At 46.1% G+C, this 26,573-nt stretch overlaps 12 non-coding genes across 12 annotated transcripts; all 12 read left to right on the plus strand.

The window, feature by feature from the left end:
• The first annotated feature begins 923 nt into the window (after window positions 1-923).
• On the plus strand, window positions 924-996 carry TRNAN-GUU (transfer RNA asparagine (anticodon GUU)). Its single transcript has one exon. It is a non-coding gene; the product is annotated as a tRNA-Asn (tRNA).
• A 3,442-nt stretch (window positions 997-4,438) lies between these two features.
• Window positions 4,439-4,511, plus strand: TRNAN-GUU (transfer RNA asparagine (anticodon GUU)). Its single transcript has one exon. It is a non-coding gene; the product is annotated as a tRNA-Asn (tRNA).
• A 366-nt stretch (window positions 4,512-4,877) lies between these two features.
• Window positions 4,878-4,950, plus strand: TRNAN-GUU (transfer RNA asparagine (anticodon GUU)). The gene has a single exon. It is a non-coding gene; the product is annotated as a tRNA-Asn (tRNA).
• Window positions 4,951-5,024: 74 nt separating this feature from the next.
• TRNAN-GUU (transfer RNA asparagine (anticodon GUU)) lies at window positions 5,025-5,097 on the plus strand. Its single transcript has one exon. It is a non-coding gene; the product is annotated as a tRNA-Asn (tRNA).
• A 1,832-nt stretch (window positions 5,098-6,929) lies between these two features.
• TRNAN-GUU (transfer RNA asparagine (anticodon GUU)) lies at window positions 6,930-7,002 on the plus strand. Its single transcript has one exon. It is a non-coding gene; the product is annotated as a tRNA-Asn (tRNA).
• Window positions 7,003-7,076: 74 nt separating this feature from the next.
• TRNAN-GUU (transfer RNA asparagine (anticodon GUU)) lies at window positions 7,077-7,149 on the plus strand. The gene has a single exon. It is a non-coding gene; the product is annotated as a tRNA-Asn (tRNA).
• Window positions 7,150-8,981: 1,832 nt separating this feature from the next.
• On the plus strand, window positions 8,982-9,054 carry TRNAN-GUU (transfer RNA asparagine (anticodon GUU)). The gene has a single exon. It is a non-coding gene; the product is annotated as a tRNA-Asn (tRNA).
• Window positions 9,055-9,128: 74 nt separating this feature from the next.
• TRNAN-GUU (transfer RNA asparagine (anticodon GUU)) lies at window positions 9,129-9,201 on the plus strand. The gene has a single exon. It is a non-coding gene; the product is annotated as a tRNA-Asn (tRNA).
• A 9,430-nt stretch (window positions 9,202-18,631) lies between these two features.
• Window positions 18,632-18,704, plus strand: TRNAN-GUU (transfer RNA asparagine (anticodon GUU)). Its single transcript has one exon. It is a non-coding gene; the product is annotated as a tRNA-Asn (tRNA).
• A 1,979-nt stretch (window positions 18,705-20,683) lies between these two features.
• On the plus strand, window positions 20,684-20,756 carry TRNAS-GCU (transfer RNA serine (anticodon GCU)). Its single transcript has one exon. It is a non-coding gene; the product is annotated as a tRNA-Ser (tRNA).
• A 3,596-nt stretch (window positions 20,757-24,352) lies between these two features.
• Window positions 24,353-24,425, plus strand: TRNAN-GUU (transfer RNA asparagine (anticodon GUU)). The gene has a single exon. It is a non-coding gene; the product is annotated as a tRNA-Asn (tRNA).
• A 1,833-nt stretch (window positions 24,426-26,258) lies between these two features.
• TRNAN-GUU (transfer RNA asparagine (anticodon GUU)) lies at window positions 26,259-26,331 on the plus strand. The gene has a single exon. It is a non-coding gene; the product is annotated as a tRNA-Asn (tRNA).
• Window positions 26,332-26,573: the final 242 nt, after the last annotated feature.

Here is a 26,573-nt window from a genome sequence, read left to right on the forward strand (position 1 = left end):
AGTCAAAGTTTTTCCACAATACCTGACGAACATTTAATCTTTGGGCTTCCGTTGCACAATGGTTAACGCCGTCGGCTGTTAACCGAAAGGTTGGTGGTTCGAGCCCATCCGGGAGCGGTGTTGTGAGGTCTTAGATATAACGTAAAATTCAGAGTTTTTTAAAAATAACTGACGAACATTTAATTTTTGGTCTTCCGTGGCGCAATGGTTATAGCGTTCAGATGTTATTCAAAAGGTTTGTGGTTCGAGCCCATCCGGGAGCGGTGTTGTGAAGTCTCAGATGTGACGTAAAAAGTCAAAGTTTTTCCACAATACCTGACGAACATTTAATCTTTGGGCTTCCGTTGCGCAATGGTTAACGCCGTCGGCTGTTAACCGAAAGGTTGGTGGTTTGAGCCCATCCGGGAGCGGTGTTGTGAGGTCTTAGATGTAACGTAAAATTCAGAGTTTTTTAAAAATAACTGACGAACATTTAATTTTTGGGCTTCCGTGGCGCAATGGTTAGAGCGTTCAGCTGTTATTCAAAAGGTTTGTGGTTCGAGCCAATCCGGGAGCGGTGTTGTGAAGTCTTAGATGTGACGTAAAAAGTCAAAGTTTTTCCACAATACCTGACGAACATTTAATCTTTGGGCTTCCGTTGCACAATGGTTAACGCCGTCGGCTGTTAACCGAAAGGTTGGTGGTTCGAGCCCATCCGGGAGCGGTGTTGTGTGGTCTTAGATGTAACGTAAAATTCAGAGTTTTTTAAAAATAACTGACGAACATTTAATTTTTGGTCTTCCGTGGCGCAATGGTTATAGCGTTCAGATGTTATTCAAAAGGTTTGTGGTTCGAGCCCATCCGGGAGCGGTGTTGTGAAGTCTCAGATGTGACGTAAAAAGTCAAAGTTTTTCCACAATACCTGACGAACATTTAATCTTTGGGCTTCCGTGGCGCAATGGTTAGCGCGTTCGGCTGTTAACCGAAAGGTTGGTGGTTCGAGCCCACCCGGGAGCGGTGTTGTGAGATCTCACATGTAACGTAAAAATCCAAAGTTTTTCCACAATACCTGACGAACATTTAATCTTTGGGCTTCCGTTGCGCAATGGTTAACGCCGTCGGCTGTTAACCGAAAGGTTGGTGGTTCGAGCCCATCCGGGAGCGGTGTTGTGAGGTCTTAGATGTAACGTAAAATTCAGAGTTTTTTAAAAATAACTGACGAATATTAAATTTTTGGGCTTCCGTGGCGCAATGTTTAGAGCGTTCAGCTGTTATTCAAAAGGTTTGTGGTTCGAGCCCATCCGGGAGCGGTAATGTGAGGTCTTAGATGTAACGTAAAATTCAGAGTTTTTTAAAAATTCCTTACGAACATTTAATCTTTGGGCTTCCGTGGCGCAATGGTTATAGCGTTCAGATGTTATTCAAAAGGTTTGTGGTTCGAGCCCATCCGGGAGCGGTGTTGTGAAGTCTCAGATGTGACGTAAAAAGTCAAAGTTTTTCCACAATACCTGACGAACATTTAATCTTTGGGCTTCCGTTGCGCAATGGTTAACGCCGTCGGCTGTTAACCGAAAGGTTGGTGGTTCGAGCCCATCCGGGAGCGGTAATGTGAGGTCTTAGATGTAACGTAAAATTCAGAGTTTTTTAAAAATACCTGACGAACATTTAATCTTTGGGCTTCCGTGGCGCAATGGTTAGCGCGTTCGGCTGTTAACCGAAAGGTTGGTGGTTCGAGCCCACCCGGGATCGGTGTTGTGAGCTCTCACATGTAACGTAAAAAGCCAAAGTGTTTCCACAATAGCCGACGACCATTTAATTTTTGGGCTTCCGTTGCGCAATGGTTAACGCCGTCGGCTGTTAACCGAAAGGTTGGTGGTTCGAGCCCATCTGGGAGCTGTGTTGTGAGGTCTTAGATGTAACGTAAAATTCAGAGTTTTTTAAAAATAACTGACGAACATTTAATTTTTGGGCTTCCGTGGCGCAATGGTTAGAGCGTTCAGCTGTTATTCAAAAGGTTTGTGGTTCGAGCCAATCCGGGAGCGGTGTTGTGAAGTCTCAGATGTGACGTAAAAAGTCAAAGTTTTTCCACAATACCTGACGAACATTTAATCTTTGGGCTTCCGTTTTACAATGGTTAACGCCGTCGGCTGTTAACCGAAAGGTTGGTGGTTCGAGCCCATCCGGGAGCGGTGTTGTGAGGTCTTAGATATAACGTAAAATTCAGAGTTTTTTAAAAATAACTGACGAACATTTAATTTTTGGTCTTCCGTGGCGCAATGGTTATAGCTTTCAGATGTTATTCAAAAGGTTTGTGGTTCGAGCCCATCCGGGAGCGGTGTTGTGAAGTCTCAGATGTGACGTAAAAAGTCAAAGTTTTTCCACAATACCTGACGAACATTTAATCTTTGGGCTTCCGTTGCGCAATGGTTAACGCCGTCGGCTGTTAACCGAAAGGTTGGTGGTTTGAGCCCATCCGGGAGCGGTGTTGTGAGGTCTTAGATGTAACGTAAAATTCAGAGTTTTTTAAAAATAACTGACGAACATTTAATTTTTGGGCTTCCGTGGCGCAATGGTTAGAGCGTTCAGCTGTTATTCAAAAGGTTTGTGGTTCGAGCCAATCCGGGAGCGGTGTTGTGAAGTCTCAGATGTGACGTAAAAAGTCAAAGTTTTTCCACAATACCTGACGAACACTTAATCTTTGGGCTTCCGTTGCACAATGGTTAACGCCGTCGGCTGTTAACCGAAATGTTGGTGGTTCGAGCCCATCCGGGAGCGGTGTTGTGAGGTCTTAGATATAACGTAAAATTCAGAGTTTTTTAAAAATAACTGACGAACATTTAATTTTTGGTCTTCCGTGGCGCAATGGTTATAGCGTTCAGATGTTATTCAAAAGGTTTGTGGTTCGAGCCCATCCGGGAGCGGTGTTGTGAAGTCTCAGATGTGACGTAAAAAGTCAAAGATTTCCACAATACCTGACGAACATTTAATCTTTGGGCTTCCGTTGCGCAATGGTTAACGCCGTCGGCTGTTAACCGAAAGGTTGGTGGTTTGAGCCCATCCGGGAGCGGTGTCGTGAGGTCTTAGATGTAACGTAAAATTCAGAGTTTTTTAAAAATAACTGACGAACATTTAATTTTTGGGCTTCCGTGGCGCAATGGTTAGAGCGTTCAGCTGTTATTCAAAAGGTTTGTGGTTCGAGCCAATCCGGGAGCGGTGTTGTGAAGTCTTAGATGTGACGTAAAAAGTCAAAGTTTTTCCACAATACCTGACGAACATTTAATCTTTGGGCTTCCGTTGCACAATGGTTAACGCCGTCGGCTGTTAACCGAAAGGTTGGTGGTTCGAGCCCATCCGGGAGCGGTGTTGTGAAGTCTCAGATGTAACGTAAAAATCCAAAGTTTTTCCACAATACCTGACGAACATTTAATCTTTGGGCTTCCGTTGCGCAATGGTTAACGCCGTCGGCTGTTAACCGAAAGGTTGGTGGTTTGAGCCCATCCGGGAGCGGTGTTGTGAGGTCTTAGATGTAGCGTAAAATTCAGAGTTTTTTAAAAATAACTGACGAATATTAAATTTTTGGGCTTCCGTGGCGCAATGTTTAGAGCGTTCAGCTGTTATTCAAAAGGTTTGTGGTTCGAGCCCATCCGGGAGCGGTAATGTGAGGTCTTAGATGTAACGTAAAATTCAGAGTTTTTTAAAAATTCCTTACGAACATTTAATCTTTGGGCTTCCGTGGCGCAATGGTTATAGCGTTCAGATGTTATTCAAAAGGTTTGTGGTTCGAGCCCATCCGGGAGCGGTGTTGTGAAGTCTCAGATGTGACGTAAAAAGTCAAAGTTTTTCCACAATACCTGACGAACATTTAATCCTTGGGCTTCCGTTGCGCAATGGTTAACGCCGTCGGCTGTTAACCGAAAGGTTGGTGGTTCGAGCCCATCCGGGAGCGGTAATGTGAGGTCTTAGATGTAACGTAAAATTCAGAGTTTTTTAAAAATACCTGACGAACATTTAATCTTTGGGCTTCCGTGGCGCAATGGTTAGCGCGTTCGGCTGTTAACCGAAAGGTTGGTGGTTCGAGCCCACCCGGGATCGGTGTTGTGAGCTCTCACATGTAACGTAAAAAGCCAAAGTGTTTCCACAATAGCCGACGACCATTTAATTTTTGGGCTTCCGTTGCGCAATGGTTAACGCCGTCGGCTGTTAACCGAAAGGTTGGTGGTTCGAGCCCATCTGGGAGCTGTGTTGTGAGGTCTTAGATGTAACGTAAAATTCAGAGTTTTTTAAAAATAACTGACGAACATTTAATTTTTGGGCTTCCGTGGCGCAATGGTTAGAGCGTTCAGCTGTTATTCAAAAGGTTTGTGGTTCGAGCCAATCCGGGAGCGGTGTTGTGAAGTCTCAGATGTGACGTAAAAAGTCAAAGTTTTTCCACAATACCTGACGAACATTTAATCTTTGGGCTTCCGTGGCGCAATGGTTAGCGCGTTCGGCTGTTAACCGAAAGGTTGGTGGTTCGAGCCCACCCGGGAGCGGTGTTGTGAGATCTCACATGTAACGTAAAAATCCAAAGTTTTTCCACAATACCTGACGAACATTTAATCTTTGGGCTTCCGTTGCGCAATGGTTAACGCCGTCGGCTGTTAACCGAAAGGTTGGTGGTTTGAGCCCATCCGGGAGCGATGTTGTGAGGTCTTAGATGTAACGTAAAATTCAGAGTTTTTTAAAAATAACTGACGAATATTAAATTTTTGGGCTTCCGTGGCGCAATGTTTAGAGCGTTCAGCTGTTATTCAAAAGGTTTGTGGTTCGAGCCCATCCGGGAATGGTAATGTGAGGTCTTAGATGTAACGTAAAATTCAGAGTTTTTTAAAAATTCCTGACGAACATTTAATCTTTGGGCTTCCGTGGCGCAATGGTTAGCGCGTTCGGCTGTTAACCGAAAGGCTGGTGGTTCGATCCCACCCGGGAGCGGTGTTGTGAGCTCTCACATGTAACGTAAAAAGCCAAAGTGTTTCCACAATAGCCGACGACCATTTAATTTTTGGGCTTCCGTGGCGCAATGGTTAGCGCGTTCGGCTGTTAACCGAAAGGTTGGTGGTTCGAGCCCACCCGGGAGCGGTGTTGTGAGCTCTCACATGTAACGTAAAAAGCCAAAGTGTTTCCACAATAGCCGACGACCATTTAATTTTTGGGCTTCCGTGGCGCAATGGTTAGCGCGTTCGGCTGTTAACCGAAAGGTTTGTGGTTCGAGCCCATCCGGGAGCTGTGTTGTGAGGTCTTAGATGTAACGTAAAATTCAGAGTTTTTTAAAAATAACTGACGAACATTTAATCTTTGGGCTTCCGTGGCGCAATGGTTAGAGCGTTCAGCTGTTATTCAAAAGGTTTGTGGTTCGAGCCCATCCGGTAGCGGTGTTGTGAAGTGTCAGATGTGACGTAAAAAGTCAAAGTTTTTCCACAATACCTGACGAACATTTAATCTTTGGGCTTCCGTTGCACAATGGTTAACGCCGTCGGCTGTTAACCGAAAGGTTGGTGGTTCGAGCCCATCCGGGAGCGGTGTTGTGAGGTCTTAGATGTAACGTAAAATTCAGAGTTTTTTAAAAATAACTGACGAACATTTAATTTTTGGTCTTCCGTGGCGCATTGGTTAGAGCGTTCAGATGTTATTCAAAAGGTTTGTGGTTCGATCCCACCCGGGAGCGGTGTTGTGAAGTCTAAGATAAGACGTAAAAAGTCAAAGTTTTTCCACAATACCTGACGAACATTTAATCTTTGGGCTTCCGTGGCGCAATGGTTAGCGCGTTCGGCTGTTAACCGAAAGGTTGGTGGTTCGAGCCCATCCGGGAGCGGTGTTGTGAGGTCTTAGATGTAACGTAAAATTCAGAGTTTTTTAAAAATAACTGACGAACATTTAATCTTTGGGCTTCCGTGGCGCAATGGTTAGAGCGTTCAGCTGTTATTCAAAAGGTTTGTGGTTCGAGCCCATCCGGTAGCGGTGTTGTGAAGTGTCAGATGTGACGTAAAAAGTCAAAGTTTTTCCACAATACCTGACGAACATTTAATCTTTGGGCTTCCGTTGCACAATGGTTAACGCCGTCGGCTGTTAACCGAAAGGTTGGTGGTTCGAGCCCATCCGGGAGCGGTGTTGTGAGGTCTTAGATGTAACGTAAAATTCAGAGTTTTTTAAAAATAACTGACGAACATTTAATTTTTGGTCTTCCGTGGCGCATTGGTTAGAGCGTTCAGATGTTATTCAAAAGGTTTGTGGTTCGAGCCCACCCGGGAGCGGTGTTGTGAAGTCTAAGATAAGACGTAAAAAGTCAAAGTTTTTCCACAATACCTGACGAACATTTAATCTTTGGGCTTCCGTGGCGCAATGGTTAGCGCGTTCGGCTGTTAACCGAAAGGTTGGTGGTTCGAGCCCACTCGGGAGCGGTGTTGTGAGATCTCACATGTAACGTAAAAATCCAAAGTTTTTCCACAATACCTGACGACCATTTAATTTTTGGGCTTCGGTGGCGCAATGGTTAGCGCGTTCGGCTGTTAACCGAAAGTTTGGTGGTTCGAGCCCACCCGGGAGCGGTGTTATGAGGTGTCAGATGTAACGTAAAAATCCAAAGTTTTTCCACAATACCTGACGAACATTTAATCTTTGGGCTTCCGTTGCGCAATGGTTAACGCCGTCGGCTGTTAACCGAAAGGTTGGTGGTTTGAGCCCATCCGGGAGCGGTGTTGTGAGGTCTTAGATGTAACGTAAAATTCAGAGTTTTTTAAAAATAACTGACGAATATTAAATTTTTGGGCTTCCGTGGCGCAATGTTTAGAGCGTTCAGCTGTTATTCAAAAGGTTTGTGGTTCGAGCCCATCCGGGAATGGTAATGTGAGGTCTTAGATGTAACGTAAAATTCAGAGTTTTTTAAAAATTCCTGACGAACATTTAATCTTTGGGCTTCCGTGGCGCAATGGTTAGCGCGTTCGGCTGTTAACCGAAAGGTTGGTGGTTCGATCCCACCCGGGAGCGGTGTTGTGAGCTCTCACATGTAACGTAAAAAGCCAAAGTGTTTCCACAATAGCCGACGACCATTTAATTTTTGGGCTTCCGTGGCGCAATGGTTAGCGCGTTCGGCTGTTAACCGAAAGGTTGGTGGTTCGAGCCCACCCGGGAGCGGTGTTGTGAGCTCTCACATGTAACGTAAAAAGCCAAAGTGTTTCCACAATAGCCGACGACCATTTAATTTTTGGGCTTCCGTGGCGCAATGGTTAGCGCGTTCGGCTGTTAACCGAAAGGTTTGTGGTTCGAGCCCATCCGGGAGCTGTGTTGTGAGGTCTTAGATGTAACGTAAAATTCAGAGTTTTTTAAAAATACCTGACGAACATTTAATCTTTGGGCTTCCGTTGCACAATGGTTAACGCCGTCGGCTGTTAACCGAAAGGTTGGTGGTTCGAGCCCATCCGGGAGCGGTGTTGTGAGGTCTTAGATGTAACGTAAAATTCAGAGTTTTTTAAAAATAACTGACGAACATTTAATTTTTGGTCTTCCGTGGCGCATTGGTTAGAGCGTTCAGATGTTATTCAAAAGGTTTGTGGTTCGATCCCACCCGGGAGCGGTGTTGTGAAGTCTAAGATAAGACGTAAAAAGTCAAAGTTTTTCCACAATACCTGACGAACATTTAATCTTTGGGCTTCCGTGGCGCAATGGTTAGCGCGTTCGGCTGTTAACCGAAAGGTTGGTGGTTCGAGCCCATCCGGGAGCGGTGTTGTGAGGTCTTAGATGTAACGTAAAATTCAGAGTTTTTTAAAAATAACTGACGAACATTTAATCTTTGGGCTTCCGTGGCGCAATGGTTAGAGCGTTCAGCTGTTATTCAAAAGGTTTGTGGTTCGAGCCCATCCGGTAGCGGTGTTGTGAAGTGTCAGATGTGACGTAAAAAGTCAAAGTTTTTCCACAATACCTGACGAACATTTAATCTTTGGGCTTCCGTTGCACAATGGTTAACGCCGTCGGCTAATAACCGAAAGGTTGGTGGTTCGAGCCCATCCGGGAGCGGTGTTGTGAGGTCTTAGATGTAACGTAAAATTCAGAGTTTTTTAAAAATAACTGACGAACATTTAATTTTTGGTCTTCCGTGGCGCATTGGTTAGAGCGTTCAGATGTTATTCAAAAGGTTTGTGGTTCGAGCCCACCCGGGAGCGGTGTTGTGAAGTCTAAGATAAGACGTAAAAAGTCAAAGTTTTTCCACAATACCTGACGAACATTTAATCTTTGGGCTTCCGTGGCGCAATGGTTAGCGCGTTCGGCTGTTAACCGAAAGGTTGGTGGTTCGAGCCCACTCGGGAGCGGTGTTGTGAGATCTCACATGTAACGTAAAAATCCAAAGTTTTTCCACAATACCTGACGACCATTTAATTTTTGGGCTTCGGTGGCGCAATGGTTAGCGCGTTCGGCTGTTAACCGAAAGTTTGGTGGTTCGAGCCCACCCGGGAGCGGTGTTATGAGGTGTCAGATGTAACGCAAAATATAAAAGTATTTCCACAATACCTGACGACCATTTAATTTTTGGGCTTCGGTGGCGCAATGGTTACTGAGTTCGGCCGTTAACCGAAAGGTTGGTGGTTCGAGCCCACCCGGGAGCGGTGTTGTGAGATCTCACATGTAACGTAAAAATCCAAAGTTTTTCCACAATACCTGACGAACATTTAATCTTTGGGCTTCCGTTGCGCAATGGTTAACGCCGTCGGCTGTTAACCGAAAGGTTGGTGGTTTGAGCCCATCCGGGAGCGGTGTTGTGAGGTCTTAGATGTAACGTAAAATTCAGAGTTTTTTAAAAATAACTGACGAATATTAAATTTTTGGGCTTCCGTGGCGCAATGTTTAGAGCGTTCAGCTGTTATTCAAAAGGTTTGTGGTTCGAGCCCATCCGGGAATGGTAATGTGAGGTCTTAGATGTAACGTAAAATTCAGAGTTTTTTAAAAATTCCTGACGAACATTTAATCTTTGGGCTTCCGTGGCGCAATGGTTAGCGCGTTCGGCTGTTAACCGAAAGGTTGGTGGTTCGAGCCCACCCGGGAGCGGTGTTGTGAGCTCTCACATGTAACGTAAAAAGCCAAAGTGTTTCCACAATAGCCGACGACCATTTAATTTTTGGGCTTCCGTGGCGCAATGGTTAGCGCGTTCGGCTGTTAACCGAAAGGTTGGTGGTTCGAGCCCACCCGGGAGCGGTGTTGTGAGCTCTCACATGTAACGTAAAAAGCCAAAGTGTTTCCACAATAGCCGACGACCATTTAATTTTTGGGCTTCCGTGGCGCAATGGTTAGCGCGTTCGGCTGTTAACCGAAAGGTTTGTGGTTCGAGCCCATCCGGGAGCTGTGTTGTGAGGTCTTAGATGTAACGTAAAATTCAGAGTTTTTTAAAAATACCTGACGACCATTCAATTTTTGGGCTTCGGTGGCGCAATGGTTAGCGCGTTCGGCTGTTAACCGAAAGTTTGGTGGTTCGAGCCCACCCGGGAGCGGTGTTATGAGGTGTCAGATGTAACGCAAAATATAAAAGTATTTCCACAATACCTGACGACCATTTAATTTTTGGGCTTCGGTGGCGCAATGGTTAGCGCGTTCGGCTGTTAACCGAAAGGTTGGTGGTTCGAGCCCACCCGGGAGCGGTGTTATGAGGTGTCAGATGTAACGCAAAATATAAAAGTATTTCCACAATACCTGACGACCATTTAATTTTTAGGCTTCCGTGGCGTAATGGCTGGCTCGTTCGGCTGTAATCCGAAAGGTTGGTGGTTCGAGCCCATCCGGGAACGGTGTAGTGAGGTCTCAGATGTAACTTAAGAAGTCATAGTTTTTCCACAATACCTGACGGCCATTTAATTTTTAGGCTTCTGTGGCGCGATGGTTAGGTTAGGGCGTTCGGCTGTTAACCGAAAGGTTGGTGGTTAGATCCCATGCTCGAGAGTTAGTGTGAAATGTTTTAAGTAACATAAAAAGTCAAAGTTTTTCCGCCATACTTGACAACATTTTAAATTCTAAGCTTCCGTGGCGCAATGCTTAGTGCGTTCGGCCGTTAACCGAAAGGTTGGTGGTTCGAGCCCATCCGGGAGCGGTGTTGTGAGGTCTCAGATGTAACGTAAAAAGCCAAAGTTTTTCCACCTCACAACACCGTTCCCGGATGGGCTCGAACCACCAACCTTTCGGTTAACGGCCGAACGCACTAAGCATTGCGCCACGGAAGCTTAGAATTTAAAATGTTGTCAAGTATGGTGGAAAAACTTTGACTTTTTATGTTACTTAAAACATTTCACACTAACGCTCCAGCGTGGGATCTAACCACCAACCTTTCGGTTAACAGCCGAACGCCCTAACCTAACCATCGCGCCACGGAAGCCTAAAAATTAAATGGCCGTCAGGTATTGCGGAAAAACATTGACTTTTTACGTTACTTATAAAACATTAGAACAACCGTTCCCGGGTGGGCTTGAACCACCAACCTTTCGGTTAACAGCCGAACGCGCCAACCATTGCGCCACCGAAGCCCAAAAATTAAATGGTCGTCAGGTATTGTGGAAAAACTTTGGCTTTTTACGTTACATCTGAGACTTCACAACACCGCTCCCGGATGGGCTCGAACCACAAACCTTTTGAATAACAGCTGAACGCTCTAACCATTGCGCCACGGAAGACCAAAAATTAAATGTTCGTCAGTTATTTTTAAAAAACTCTGAATTTTACGTTACATCTAAGACCTCACAACACCGCTCCCGGATGGGCTCGAACCACCAACCTTTCGGTTAACAGCCGACGGCGTTAACCATTGTGCAACGGAAGCCCAAAGATTAAATGTTCGTCAGGTATTGTGGAAAAACATTGACTTTTTACGTTACTTATAAAACATTACACAACCGTTCCCGGGTGGGCTTGAACCACCAACCTTTCGGTTAACAGTCGAACGCGCTAACCATTGCGCCACCGAAGCCCAAAAATTAAATGGTCGTCAGGTATTGTGGAAAAACTTTGGCTTTTTACGTTACATCTGAGACCTCACTACACCGCTCCCGGATGGGCTCGAACAACCAACCTTTCGGATTACAGCCGAACGAGCCAGCCATTACGCAACGGAAGCCCAAAAATTAAATGGTTTTCAGGTATTGTGGAAAAACTTTGACATTTTACGTCCCATCTGAGACCTCACAACACCGCTCCCGGATGGGCTCGAACCACCAATCTTTCCGTTAACGGCCGAACGCACTAAGCATTGCGCCACGGAAGCTTAGAATTTAAAATGTTGTCAAGTATGGTGGAAAAACTTTGACTTTTTATGTTACTTAAAACATTTCACACTAACGCTCCAGCGTGGGATCTAACAACCAACCTTTCGGTTAACAGCCGAACGCCCTAACCTAACCATCGCGCCACGGAAGCCTAAAAATTAAATGGCCGTCAGGTATTGTGGAAAAACATTGACTTTTTACGTTACTTATAAAACATTACACAACCGTTCCCGGGTGGGCTTGATCCACCAACCTTTCGGTTAACAGTCGAACGCGCTAACCATTGCGCCACCGAAGCCCAAAAATTAAATGGTCGTCAGGTATTGTGGAAAAACTTTGGCTTTTTACGTTACATCTGAGACCTCACTACACCTCTCCCGGAAGGGCTCGAACCACCAACCTTTCGGTTAACAGCCGAACGCGCTAACCATTGCGCCATCGAAGGCCAAAAATTAAATGGTCGTCAGGTATTGTGGAAAAACTTTGGCTTTTTACGTTACTTATAAAACATTACACAACCGTTCCCGGGTGGGCTTGAACCACCAACCTTTCGGTTAACAGTCGAACGCGCTAACTACGGCCGAACGCACTAAGCATTGCGCCACGGAAGCTTAGAATTTAAAATGTTGTCAAGTATGGTGGAAAAACTTTGACTTTTTATGTTACTTAAAACATTTCACACTAACGCTCCAGCGTGGGATCTAACCACCAACCTTTCGGTTAACAGCCGAACGCCCTAACCTAACCATCGCGCCACGGAAGCCTAAAAATTAAATGGCCGTCAGGTATTGTGGAAAAACATTGACTTTTTACGTTACTTATAAAACATTACACAACCGTTCCCGGGTGGGCTTGAACCACCAACCTTTCGGTTAACAGTCGAACGCGCTAACCATTGCGCCACCGAAGCCCAAAAATTAAATGGTCGTCAGGTATTGTGGAAAAACTTTGGCTTTTTACGTTACATCTGAGACCTCACTACACCGCTCCCGGATGGGCTCGAACAACCAACCTTTCGGATTACAGCCGAACGAGCCAGCCATTACGCCACGGAAGCCTAAAAATTAAATGGTCGTCAGGTATTGTGGAAATACTTTTATATTTTACGTTACATTGACACCTCATAACACCGCTCCCGGGTGGGCTCGAACCACTCACCTTTCGGTTAACAGCCGAACGCGCTAACCATTGCGCCACCGAAGCCCAAAAATTAAATGGTCGTCAGGTATTGTGGAAAAACTTTGGCTTTTTACGTTACATCTGAGACCTCACTACACCGCTCCCGGAAGGGCTCGAACCACCAACCTTTCGGTTAACAGCCGAACGCGCTAACCATTGCGCCAGCGAAGGCCAAAAATTAAATGGTCGTCAGGTATTGTGGAAAAACTTTGGCTTTTTACGTTACATCTGAGACCTTACAACACCGCTCCCGGATGGGCTCGAACCACCAACCTTTCGGTTAACAGCCGAACGAGCCAGCCATTACGCCACATAAGCCTAAAAATTAAATGGTCGTCAGGTATTGTGGAAATACTTTTATATTTTACGTTACATTGACACCTCATAACACCGCTCCCGGGTGGGCTCGAACCACTCACCTTTCGGTTAACAGCCGAACGCGCTAACCATTGCGCCACCGAAGCCCAAAAATTAAATGGTCGTCAGGTATTGTGGAAAAACTTTGGCTTTTTACGTTACATCTGAGACCTCACTACACCGCTCCCGGAAGGGCTCGAACCACCAACCTTTCGGTTAACAGCCGAACGCGCTAACCATTGCGCCAGCGAAGGCCAAAAATTAAATGGTCGTCAGGTATTGTGGAAAAACTTTGGCTTTTTACGTTACATCTGAGACCTTACAACACCGCTCCCGGATGGGCTCGAACCACCAACCTTTCGGTTAACAGCCGAACGCGCTAACCATTGCGCCACCGAAGGCCAAAAATTAAATGGTCGTCAGGTATTGTGGAAAAACTTTGGCTTTTTTCGGTACATCTGAGACCTCACAACACCGCTCCCGGATGGGCTCAAACCACCAACCTTTCGGTTAACAGCCGAACGCACTAAGCAATGCGACACAGAAGCTTAGAATTTTAAATGTTGTCAGGTATTGTGGAAAAAATTTGACTTTTTACGTTACTTATAAAACTACACACCTACGCTCCCGGGTGGGTTCGAACCACCAACCTTTCGGTTAACAGCCGAACGCGCTAACCATGTCGCCACAGATGCCCGGAAATTAAGTGGTCGTCAGGTATTGTGGAAAAACTTTGACTTTTTTCGGTACATCTGAGACCTCACAACACCGCTCCCGGATGGGCTCGAACCACCAACCTTTCGGTTAACAGCCGAACGCACTAAGCAATGCGACACAGAAGCTTAGAAATGCAATGGTCGTCGGGTTGAAAAAATTTTGACTTTTTACGTTACTTATAAAACTTTACACAACCGTTCCCGGGTGGGCTTGAACCACCAACCTTTTGATTAACAGCCGAACGCTCTAACCATTGCGCAACGGAAGCCCAAAGATATATGGTCTTCAGGTATTGTGGAAAAGCTTTAACTTTTTACGTCACATCATATACCTCACAACACCGCTCCCGGATGGGCTCGAACCACCAACCTTTCGGTTAACAGCCGAACGCGCTAACCATTGCGCCAGCGAAGGCCAAAAATTAAATGGTCGTCAGGTATTGTGGAAAAACTTTGGCTTTTTACGTTACATCTGAGACCTTACAACACCGCTCCCGGATGGGCTCGAACCACCAACCTTTCGGTTAACAGCCGAACGCGCTAACCATTGCGCCACCGAAGGCCAAAAATTAAATGGTCGTCAGGTATTGTGGAAAAACTTTGGCTTTTTACGTTACATCTGAGACCTCACAACACCGCTCCCGGATGGGCTCGAACCACCAACCTTTCGGTTAACAGCCGAACGCACTAAGCATTGCGACACAGAAGCTTAGAATTTAAAATGTTGTCAGGTATTGTGGAAAAACTTTGACTTTTTACGTTACTTATAACACTTCACACTAACGGCCCAGCGTGGTCTCTAACCACCAACCTTTCGGTTAACAGCCGAACGCGCTAACCATGGCGCCACAGATGCCCGGAAATTAAGTGGTCGTCAGGTATTGTGGAAAAACTTTGACTTTTTTTGGTACATCTGAGACCTCACAACACCGCTCCCGGATGGGCTCGAACCACCAACCTTTCGGTTAACAGCCGAACGCGCTAACCATGGCGCCACAGATGCCCGGAAATTAAGTGGTCGTCAGGTATTGTGGAAAAACTTTGACTTTTTTCGGTACATCTGAGACCTCACAACACCGTTCCCGGGTGGGCTTGAACCACCAACCTCTTGATTAAAAGCCGAACGCTCTAACCATTGCGCAACGGAAGCCCAAAGATATATGGTCTTCAGGTATTGGGGAAAAGCTTTAACTTTTTACGTCACATCATATACCTCACAACACCGCTCCCGGATGGGCTCGAACCACCAACTTTTCGGTCAACAGCCGAACGCGCTAACCATTGCGCCACCGAAGCCCAAAAATTAAATGGTCGTCAGGTATTGTGGAAAAACTTTGGCTTTTTACGTTACTTATAACACTTGACACTAACGGCCCAGCGTGGTCTCTAACCACCAACCCTTCGGTTAACAGCCGAACGCGCTAACCATTGCGCCACAGAAGCCCAAATATTAAATGGTCGTCAGGTATTTTGGAAAAACTTTAGCTTTTTACGATACATCTGAGACCTCACAACACCGCTCCCGGGTGTGCTCGAACCACCAAGCTTTCGGATAACTGTCGAACGCGTTAACCATTGCGCATTGGAAGCCAAAAAATTAAATGGTTTTCAGGTATTGTGGAAAAACTTTGACTTTTTACGTACCATCTTATACCTCACTACACCGCTCCCGGAAGGGCTCGAACCACCATCCTTTCGGTTAACGGCCGAACGCGCTAACCACTGCGCCACAGAAGCCCGGCAATTAACTGGTCGTCAGGTATTGTGGAAAAACTTTGTTTTTTAACGTTACATCTGACACCCCACAACACCGCTCCCGGGTGGGCTCGAACCACCAACCTTTCGGTTAACAGCCGAACGCGCTAACCATTACGCCACGGAAGCTCAGAAATGAAATGCTCGTCAGGTATTGTAGAAAAACTTTGGCTTTTTACGTTGCATCTGAGACCTCACAACACCGCGTCCGGATGGTCTCGAACCACCAAGCTTTCGGTTAGCAGCCGAACGCTCTAACAATTGCGCAACGGAAGCCCAAAAATTAAATGGTCTTCAGGTATTGTGGAAAAACTTTGACTTTTTACGTCACATCTGAGACCTCACAACACCGCTCCCGGATGGGCTCGAACCACCAACTTTTCGGTTAACAGCCGAACGCGCTAACCATTGCGCCACCGAAGCCCAAAAATTAAATGGTCGTCAGGTATTGTGGAAAAACTTTGGCTTTTTACGTTACATCTGAGACCTCACAACACCGCGTCCGGATGGTCTCGAACCACCAAGCTTTCGGTTAGCAGCCGAACGCGCTAACCATTGCGCCACCCAAGCCCAAAAATTAAATGGTCGTCTGGTATTGTGGAAAAACTTTGGCTTTTTACGTTACATCTGAGACCTCACAACACCGCTCCCGGATGGGCTCGAACCACCAAACTTTTGGTTAACAGCCGAAAGCGCTAACCATTCCGCCACGGGAGCCCGGAAATTAAATGGTCGTCAGAAATTGTGCAAAAACTTTGACTTTTTTCGTCACATCTGAGACCTCACAACACCGCTCCCGGATGGGCTCCAACCACCAACCTTTCAGTTAACAGCCGAACGCGCTAAGCATTTCGACACAGAAGCTTAGAATTTAAAATGTTGTATGGAATTTTGGAAAAACTTTGACTTTTTACGTTACTTATAACACTTGACACTAACGGCCCAGCGTGGTCTCTAACCACCAACCCTTCGGTTAACAGCCGAACGCGCTAACCATGGCGCCACAGATGCCCGGAAATTAAGTGGTCGTCAGGTATTGTGTAAAAACTTTGACTTTTTTCGGTACACCTGAGACCTTACAACAGCGCTTGCGGATGGGCCTGAACCACCAACCTTTTGATTAAAAGCTGAACTTGCTAACCATTGCGCCACAGAAGCCCAAATATTAAATGGTCGTCAGGTATTTTGGAAAAACTTTAGCTTTTTACGATACATCTGAGACCTCACAACACCGCTCCCGGGTGTGCTCGAACCACCAAGCTTTCGGATAACTGTCGAACGCGTTAACCATTGCGCATTGGAAGCCAAAAAATTAAATGGTTTTCAGGTATTGTGGAAAAACTTTGACTTTTTACGTACCATCTTATACCTCACTACACCGCTCCCGGAAGGGCTCGAACCACCATCCTTTCGGTTAACGGCCGAACGCGCTAACTATTGCGCAAAGGAAGCCCAAAAGATATATGGTCTTCAGGTATTGTGGAAAAACTTTACACAAATGTTCCCGGGTGGGCTTTAGCCACCAACCTTTCGGATAACAGCCGAACGCGCTAACCACTGCGCCACAGAAGCCCGGCAATTAACTGGTCGTCAGGTATTGTGGAAAAACTTTGTTTTTTAACGTTACATCTGACACCCCACAACACCGCTCCCGGGTGGGCTCTAACCACCAACCTTTCGGTTAACAGCCGAACGCGCTAACCTAACCATCGCGCCACGGAAGCCTAAAAACTAAATGGCCGTCAGGTATTGTGGAAAAACTTTGATTTTAACGTTACTTATAAAACATTACACAACCGTTCCCGGGTGGGCTTGAACCACCAACTTTTCGGTTAACAGCCGAACGCGCAAGCCATTACGCCACGGAAGCTAGGAAATTAATTTGATGTCAGGTATTGTGGAAAAACTTTGAATTTTTACGTCACATCTGAGACCTCACAACACCGCTCCCGGATGGGCTCGAACCACCAACCTATCGGTTAACGGCCGAACGCACTAAGCATTGCGCCACGGAAGCTTAGAATTTAAAATGTTGTCAAGTATGGTGGAAAAACTTTGACTTTTTATGTTACTTAAAACATTTCACACTAACTCTCGAGCGTGGGATGTAACCACCAACCTTTCGGTTAACAGCCGAACGCCCTAACCTAACCATTGCGCCACCGAAGCCCAAAAAATAAATGGTCGTCAGGTATTGTGGAAAAACTATGGCTTTTTACGTTACATCTGAGACCTCACAACACCGCGTCCAGATGGTCTCGAACCACCAACCTTTTGGTTAACAGCCGAACGCGCTAACCATTCCGCCACGGGAGCCCGGAAATTAAATGGTCGTCAGAAATTGTGCAAAAACTTTGACTTTTTTCGTCACATCTGAGACCTCACAACACCGCTCCCGGATGGGCTCGAACCACAAACCTTTCGGTTAACAGCCGAACGCGCTAACCATTGCGCCACCGAAGCCCAAAAATTAAGTGGTCGTCAGGTATTGTGGAAATACTTTTATATTTTGCGTTACATCTGACACCTCATAACACCGCTCCCGGGTGGGCTCGAACCACCAATCTTTCGGTTAACAGCCGAACGCGCTAACCATTGCACCACCGAAGCCCAAAAATTAAATGGTCGTCAGGTATTGTGGAAAAACTTTGACTTTTTATGTTACTTAGGCTGTTAACCGAAAGGTTGGTGGTTCGAGCCCACCCAAGAGCAGTGTTGTGAAATCTCACTTGTAACGTAAAAATCCAAAGTTTTTCCACAATACCTGACGAACATTTAATCGTTGGGCTTCCGTTGCGCAATGGTTAACGCCGTCGGCTGTTACCGAAAGGTTGGTGGTTCGAGCCCATCCGGGAGCGGTGTTGTGAGGTCTTAGATGTAACGTAAAATTCAGAGTTTTTTAAAAATAACTGACGAACATTTAATTTTTGGGCTTCCGTGGCGCAATGGTTAGAGCGTTCAGCTGTTATTCAAAAGGTTTGTGGTTCGAGCCCATCCGGGAGCGGTGTTGTGAAGTCTTAGATGTGCCGTAAAAAGTCATAGTTTTTCCACAATACCTGACGACCATTTCATTTCTGAGCTTCCTTGGCTCCATGGTTAGCGCGTTCGGCTGTTAACCGAAAGTTTGATGGTTCGAGCCCACCCGGGAGCGGTGTTGTGAGATCTCAAATGTAATGTCAAATGCCAAAGTTTTTCCACAATACCTGACGAACATTTAATCTTTGGGCTTCCGTGGCGCAATGGTTAGCGCGTTCGGCTGTTAACTGAAAGGTTGGTGGTTCGAGACCATCCGGGAGCGGTGTTGTGAGGTCTCAGATGTGACGTAAAATGTCAAAGTTTTTCCACAATACCTGACGAGCATTTAATTTTTGGGCTTCCGTGGCGCAATGGTTAGCGCGTTCGGCTGTTAACCGAAAGGTTGGTGGTTCGAGCCCACCCGGGAGCGGTGTTGTGAAATCTCACATGTAACGTAAAAATCCAAAGTTTTTCCACAATACCTGACGAACATATAATTTTTGAGCTTCCGTGGCGCAATGGTTAGCGCGTTCGGCTGTTAACCGAAAGGTTGGTTGTTCGAGCCCATCCGGGAGCGGTGTTGTGAGGTCTTAGATGTAACGTAAAATTCAGAGTTTTTTAAAAATAACTGACGAACATTTAATTTTTGGGCTTCCGTGGCGCAAAGGTTAGAGCGTTCAGCTGTTATTCAAAAGGTTTGTGGTTCGAGCCCATCCGGGAGCGGTGTTGTGAAGTCTCAGATGTGACGTAAATAGTTAAAGTTTTTACAATACCTGACGAACATTTAATCTTTGGGCTTCCGTTGCACAATGGTTAACGCCGTCGGCTGTTAACCGAAAGGTTGGTGGTTCGAGCCCATCTGGGAGCGGTGTTGTGAGGTCTTAGATGTAACGAAAAATTCAGAGTTTTTTAAAAATAACTGACGAACATTTAATTTTTGGTCTTCCGTGGCGCAATGGTTAGAGCGTTCAGCTGTTATTCAAAAGGTTTGTGGTTCGAGCCCATCCGGGAGCGGTGTTGTGAAGTCTCAGATGTGACGTAAAAAGTTAAAGTTTTTCCACAATACCTGACGAACATTTAATCTTTGGGCTTCCGTGGCGCAATGGTTAGCGCGTTCGGCTGTTAACCGAAAGGTTGGTGGTTCGAGCCCATCCGGGAGCGGTGTTGTGAGGTCTCAGATGTGACGTAAAAAGTCAAAGTTTTTCCACAATACCTGACGAACATTTAATTTTTGGGCTTCCGTGGCGCAATGGTTAGCGCGTTCGGCTGTTAACCGAAAGGTTGGTGGTTCGAGCCCACCCAAGAGCGGTGTTGTGAAATCTCACATGTAACGTAAAAAGCCAAAGATTTCCACAATACCTGACGACCATTTCATTTCTGAGCTTCCTTGGCTCGAAGGTTAGCGCGTTCGGATGTTAACCAAAAGGTTGGTGGTTCGAGCCCATCCGGGAGCGGTGTTGTGAGGTCTTAGATGTAACGTAAAATTCAGAGTTTTTTTAAAATAACTGACGAACATTTAATTTTTGGGCTTCCGTGGCGCAATTGGTTAGAGCGTTCAGCTGTTATTCAAAAGGTTTGTGGTTCGAGCAAATCCGGGAGCGGTGTTGTGAAGTCTCAGATGTGACGTAAATAGTTAAAGTTTTTCCACAATACCTGACGAACATTTAATCTTTGGGCTTCCGTTGCACAATGGTTAATGCCGTCGGCTGTTAACCGAAAGGTTGGTGGTTCGAGCCCATCCGGGAGCGGTGTTGTGAGGTCTTAGATGTAACGTAAAATTCAGAGTTTTTTAAAAATAACTGACGAACATTTAATTTTTGGGCTTCCGTGGCGCAAAGGTTAGAGCGTTCAGCTGTTATTCAAAAGGTTTGTGGTTCGAGCCCATCCGGGAGCGGTGTTGTGAAGTCTCAGATGTGACGTAAATAGTTAAAGTTTTTCCACAATACCTGACGAACATTTAATCTTTGGGCTTCCGTTGCACTATGGTTAATGCCGTCGGCTGTTAACCGAAAGGTTGGTGGTTCGAGCCCATCCGGGAGTGGTGTTGTGAGGTCTCAGATGTGACGTAAAAAGTCAAAGTTTTTCCACAATACCTGACGAACATTTAATCTTTGGGCTTCCGTGGCGCAATGGTTAGCGCGTTCGGCTGTTAACCGAAAGGTTGGTGGTTCGAGCCCATCCGAGAGCGGTGTTGTGAGGTCTCAGATGTGACGTAAAAAGTCAAAGTTTTTCCACAATACCTGACGAACATTTAATTTTTGGGCTTCCGTGGCGCAATGGTTAGCGCGTTCGGCTGTTAACCGAAAGGTTGGTGGTTCGAGCCCATCCGAGAGCGGTGTTGTGAGGTCTCAGATGTGACGTAAAAAGTCAAAGTTTTTCCACAATACCTGACGAACATTTAATCTTTGGGCTTCCGTGGCGCAATGGTTAGCGCGTTCGGCTGCTAACCGAAAGGTTGGTGGTTCGAGCCCATCCGTGAGCGGTGTTGTGAGGTCTCAGATGTGACGTAAAAAGTCAAAGTTTTTCCACAATACCTGACGAACATTTAATTTTTGGGCTTCCGTGGCGCAATGGTTAGCGCGTTCGGCTGTTAACCGAAAGGTTGGTGGTTCGAGCCCATCCGTGAGCGGTGTTGTGAGGTCTCAGATGTGACGTAAAAAGTCAAAGTTTTTCCACAATACCTGACGAACATTTAATTTTTGGGCTTCCGTGGCGCAATGGTTAGCGCGTTCGGCTGTTAACCGAAAGGTTGGTGGTTCGAGCCCACCCAAGAGCGGTGTTGTGAAATCTCACATGTAACGTAAAAATCCAAAGTTTTTTCACAATACCTGACGAACATTTAATCTTTGGGCTTCCGTTGCGCAATGGTTAACGCCGTCGGCTGTTAACCGAAAGGTTGGTGGTTCGAGCCCATCCGGGAGCGGTGTTGTGAGGTCTTAGATGTAACGTAAAATTCAGAGTTTTTTAAAAATAACTGACGAACATTTAATTTTTGGGCTTCCGTGGCGCAAAGGTTAGAGCGTTCAGCTGTTATTCAAAAGGTTTGTGGTTCGAGCCCATCCGGGAGCGGTGTTGTGAAGTCTCAGATGTGACGTAAATAGTTAAAGTTTTTCCACAATACCTGACGAACATTTAATCTTTGGGCTTCCGTTGCACTATGGTTAATGCCGTCGGCTGTTAACCGAAAGGTTGGTGGTTCGAGCCCATCCGGGAGTGGTGTTGTGAGGTCTCAGATGTGACGTAAAAAGTCAAAGTTTTTCCACAATACCTGACGAACATTTAATCTTTGGGCTTCCGTGGCGCAATGGTTAGCGCGTTCGGCTGTTAACCGAAAGGTTGGTGGTTCGAGCCCATCCGAGAGCGGTGTTGTGAGGTCTCAGATGTGACGTAAAAAGTCAAAGTTTTTCCACAATACCTGACGAACATTTAATCTTTGGGCTTCCGTGGCGCAATGGTTAGCGCGTTCGGCTGTTAACCGAAAGGTTGGTGGTTCGAGCCCGTCCGTGAGCGGTGTTGTGAGGTCTCAGATGTGACGTAAAAAGTCAAAGTTTTTCCACAATACCTGACGAACATTTAATTTTTGGGCTTCCGTGGCGCAACGGTTAGCGCGTTCGGCTGTTAACCGAAAGGTTGGTGGTTCGAGCCCACCCAAGAGCGGTGTTGTGAAATCTCACATGTAACGTAAAAAGCCAAAGATTTCCACAATACCTGACGACCATTTCATTTCTGAGCTTCCTTGGCTCGAAGGTTAGCGCGTTCGGATGTTAACCAAAAGGTTGGTGGTTCGAGCCCATCCGGGAGCGGTGTTGTGAGGTCTTAGATGTAACGTAAAATTCAGAGTTTTTTTAAAATAACTGACGAACATTTAATTTTTGGGCTTCCGTGGCGCAATTGGTTAGAGCGTTCAGCTGTTATTCAAAAGGTTTGTGGTTCGAGCCCATCCGGGAGCGGTGTTGTGAAGTCTCAGATGTGACGTAAATAGTTAAAGTTTTTCCACAATACCTGACGAACATTTAATCTTTGGGCTTCCGTTGCACAATGGTTAATGCCGTCGGCTGTTAACCGAAAGGTTGGTGGTTCGAGCCCATCCGGGAGCGGTGTTGTGAGGTCTTAGATGTAAAGTAAAATTCAGAGTTTTTTAAAAATAACTGACGAACATTTAATTTTTGGGCTTCCGTGGCGCAAAGGTTAGAGCGTTCAGCTGTTATTCAAAAGGTTTGTGGTTCGAGCCCATCCGGGAGCGGTGTTGTGAAGTCTCAGATGTGACGTAAATAGTTAAAGTTTTTCCACAATGCCTGACGAACATTTAATCTTTGGGCTTCCGTTGCACAATGGTTAACGCCGTCGGCTGTTAACCGAAAGGTTGGTGGTTCGAGCCCATCCGGGAGCGGTGTTGTGAGGTCTCAGATGTGACGTAAAAAGTCAAAGTTTTTCCACAATACCTGACGAACATTTAATCTTTGGGCTTCCGTGGCGCAATGGTTAGCGCGTTCGGCTGTTAACCGAAAGGTTGGTGGTTCGAGCCCATCCGAGAGCGGTGTTGTGGGGTCTCAGATGTGACGTAAAAAGTCAAAGTTTTTCCACAATACCTGACGAACATTTAATCTTTGGGCTTCCGTGGCGCAATGGTTAGCGCGTTCGGCTGTTAACCGAAAGGTTGGTGGTTCGAGCCCATCCGTGAGCGGTGTTGTGAGGTCTCAGATGTGACGTAAAAAGTCAAAGTTTTTCCACAATACCTGACGAACATTCAATTTTTGGGCTTCCGTGGCGCAATGGTTAGCGCGTTCGGCTGTTAACCGAAAGGTTGGTGGTTCGAGCCCACCCAAGAGCGGTGTTGTGAAATCTCACATGTAACGTAAAAAGCCAAAGTTTTTCCACAATACCTGACGAACATTTAATTTTTGGGCTTCCGTGGCGCAATGATTAGCGCGTTCGGCTGTTAACTGAAAGGTTGGTGGTTCGAGACCATCCGGGAGCGGTGTTGTGAGCTCTCACATGTAACGTAAAAAGCCAAAGTGTTTCCAAAATACCCGACGACCATTTATTTTTTGGGCTTCCGTGGCGCAATGGTTAGCGCGTTCGGCTGTTAACCGAAAGGTTGGTGGTTCGAGCCCACCCAAGAGCGGTGTTGTGAAATCTCACATGTAACGTAAAAATCCAAAGTTTTTTCACAATACCTGACGAACATTTAATCTTTGGGCTTCCGTTGCGCAATGGTTAACGCCGTCGGCTGTTAATCGAAAGGTTGGTGGTTCGAGCCCATCCGGGAGCGGTGTTGTGAGGTCTTAGATGTAACGTAAAATTCAGAGTTTTTTAAAAATAACTGACGAACATTTAATTTTTGGGCTTCCGTGGCGCAAAGGTTAGAGCGTTCAGCTGTTATTCAAAAGGTTTGTGGTTCGAGCCCATCCGGGAGCGGTGTTGTGAAGTCTCAGATGTGACGTAAATAGTTAAAGTTTTTCCACAATACCTGACAAACATTTAATCTTTGGGCTTCCGTTGCACTATGGTTAATGCCGTCGGCTATTAACCGAAAGGTTGGTGGTTCGAGCCCATCCGGGAGTGGTGTTGTGAGGTCTCAGATGTGACGTAAAAAGTCAAAGTTTTTCCACAATACCTGACGAACATTTAATCTTTGGGCTTCCGTGGCGCAATGGTTAGCGCGTTCGGCTGTTAACCGAAAGGTTGGTGGTTCGAGCCCATCCGAGAGCGGTGTTGTGAGGTCTCAGATGTGACGTAAAAAGTCAAAGTTTTTCCACAATACCTGACGAACATTTAATCTTTGGGCTTCCGTGGCGCAATGGTTAGCGCGTTCGGCTGTTAACCGAAAGGTTGGTGGTTCGAGCCCACCCAAGAGCGGTGTTGTGAAATCTCACATGTAACGTAAAAAGCCAAAGATTTCCACAATACCTGACGACCATTTCATTTCTGAGCTTCCTTGGCTCGAAGGTTAGCGCGTTCGGATGTTAACCAAAAGGTTGGTGGTTCGAGCCCACCCGGCTACCGTGTTGTGAAGTTCAAATGTAACGTAAAAAGCCAAAGTTTTTCCACAATAGCTGACGACCGTTTAATTTTTGAGCTTCCGTGGCGCAATGGTTAGCGCGTTCGGCTGTTAACCGAAAGGTTGGTGGTTCGAGCCCACCCGGGAGCGGTGTTGTGAGATCTCAAACGTAATGTCAAATGCCAAAGTTTTTCCACAATACCTGACGAACATTTAATTTTTGGGCTTCCGTGGCGCAATGATTAGCGCGTTCGGCTGTTAACCGAAAGGTTGGTGGTTCGAGCCCACCCGGGAGCGGTGTTGTGAGCTCTCACATGTAATGTAAAAAGCCAAAGTGTTTCCACAATACCTGACGAACATTTAATCGTTGGGCTTCCGTTGCGCAATGGTTAACGCCGTCGGCTGTTAACCGAAAGGTTGGTGGTTCGAGCCCATCCGGGAGCGGTGTTGTGAGGTCTTAGGTGTAACGTAAAATTCAGAGTTTTTTAAAAATAACTGACGAACATTTAATTTTTGGGCTTCCGTGGCGCAATGGTTAGAGCGTTCAGCTGTTATTCAAAAGGTTTGTGGTTCGAGCCCATCCGAGAGCGGTGTTGTGAAGTCTCAGATGTGACGTAAAAAGTCAAAGCTTTTCCACAATACCTGACGAACATTTAATCTTTGGGCTTCCGTTGCACAATGGTTAACGCCGTTGGCTGTTAACCGAAAGGTTGGTGGTTCGAGCCCATCCGTGAGCGGTGTTGTGAGGTCTCAGATGTGACGTAAAAAGTCAAAGGTTTCCACAATACCTGACGAACATTTAATTTTTGGGCTTCCGTGGCGCAATGGTAAGCGCGTTCGGCTGTTAACCGAAAGGTTGGTGGTTCGAGCCCACCCAAGAGCGGTGTTGTGAAATCTCACATGTAACGTAAAAATCCAAAGTTTTTCCACAATACCTGACGAACATTTAATCGTTGGGCTTCCGTTGCGCAATGGTTAACGCCGTCGGCTGTTACCGAAAGGTTGGTGGTTCGAGCCCATCCGGGAGCGGTGTTGTGAGGTCTTAGATGTAACGTAAAATTCAGAGTTTTTTTTAAAATAACTGACGAACATTTAATTTTTGGGCTTCCGTGGCGCAATTGGTTAGAGCGTTCAGCTGTTATTCAAAAGGTTTGTGGTTCGAGCCCATCCGGGAGCGGTGTTGTGAAGTCTCAGATGTTACGTAAAAAGTCAAAGTTTTTCCACAATACCTGACGACCATTTCACTTCTGAGCTTCCTTGGCTCCATGGTTAGCGTGTTCGGATGTTAAGCTTAAGGTTTGTGGTTCGAGCCCATCCGGGAGCGGTGTTGTGAAGTCTCAGATGTGACGTAAATAGTTAAAGTTTTTCCACAATACCTGACGAACATTTAGTGTTTGGGCTTCCGTTGCACAATGGTTAACGCCGTCGGCTGTTAACCGAAAGGTTGGTGGTTCGAGCCCATCCGGGAGCGGTGTTGTGAGGTCTTAGATGTAACGTAAAATTCAGAGTTTTTTAAAAATAACTGACGAACATTTAATTTTTGGTCTTCCGTGGCGCAATGGTTAGAGCGTTCAGCTGTTATTCAAAAGGTTTGTGGTTCGAGCCCATCCGTGAGCGGTGTTGTGAGGTCTCAGATGTGACGTAAAAAGTCAAAGTTTTTCCACAATACCTGACGAACATTTAATCTTTGGGCTTCCGTGGCGCAATGGTTAGCGCGTTCGGCTGTTAACCGAAAGGTTGGTGGTTCGAGCCCACCCAAGAGCGGTGTTGTGAAATCTCACATGTAACGTAAAAAGCCAAAGATTTCCACAATACCTGACGACCATTTCATTTCTGAGCTTCCTTGGCTCGAAGGTTAGCGCGTTCGGATGTTAACCAAAAGGTTGGTGGTTCGAGCCCACCCGGCTACCGTGTTGTGAAGTTCAAATGTAACGTAAAAAGCCAAAGTTTTTCCACAATAGCTGACGACCGTTTAATTTTTGAGCTTCCGTGGCGCAATGGTTAGCGCGTTCGGCTGTTAACCGAAAGGTTGGTGGTTCGAGCCCACCCGGGAGCGGTGTTGTGAGATCTCAAACGTAATGTCAAATGCCAAAGTTTTTCCACAATACCTGACGAACATTTAATTTTTGGGCTTCCGTGGCGCAATGATTAGCGCGTTCGGCTGTTAACCGAAAGGTTGGTGGTTCGAGCCCACCCGGGAGCGGTGTTGTGAGATCTCAAACGTAATGTCAAATGCCAAAGTTTTTCCACAATACCTGACGAACATTTAATTTTTGGGCTTCCGTGGCGCAATGATTA

This window comes from Phalangium opilio, unplaced genomic scaffold, assembly GCF_054372755.1.
Source record: "Phalangium opilio isolate 3A_F unplaced genomic scaffold, DU_Popi_V2 ptg000352l_1, whole genome shotgun sequence".
NCBI classification, from domain to species: domain Eukaryota; kingdom Metazoa; phylum Arthropoda; class Arachnida; order Opiliones; family Phalangiidae; genus Phalangium; species Phalangium opilio.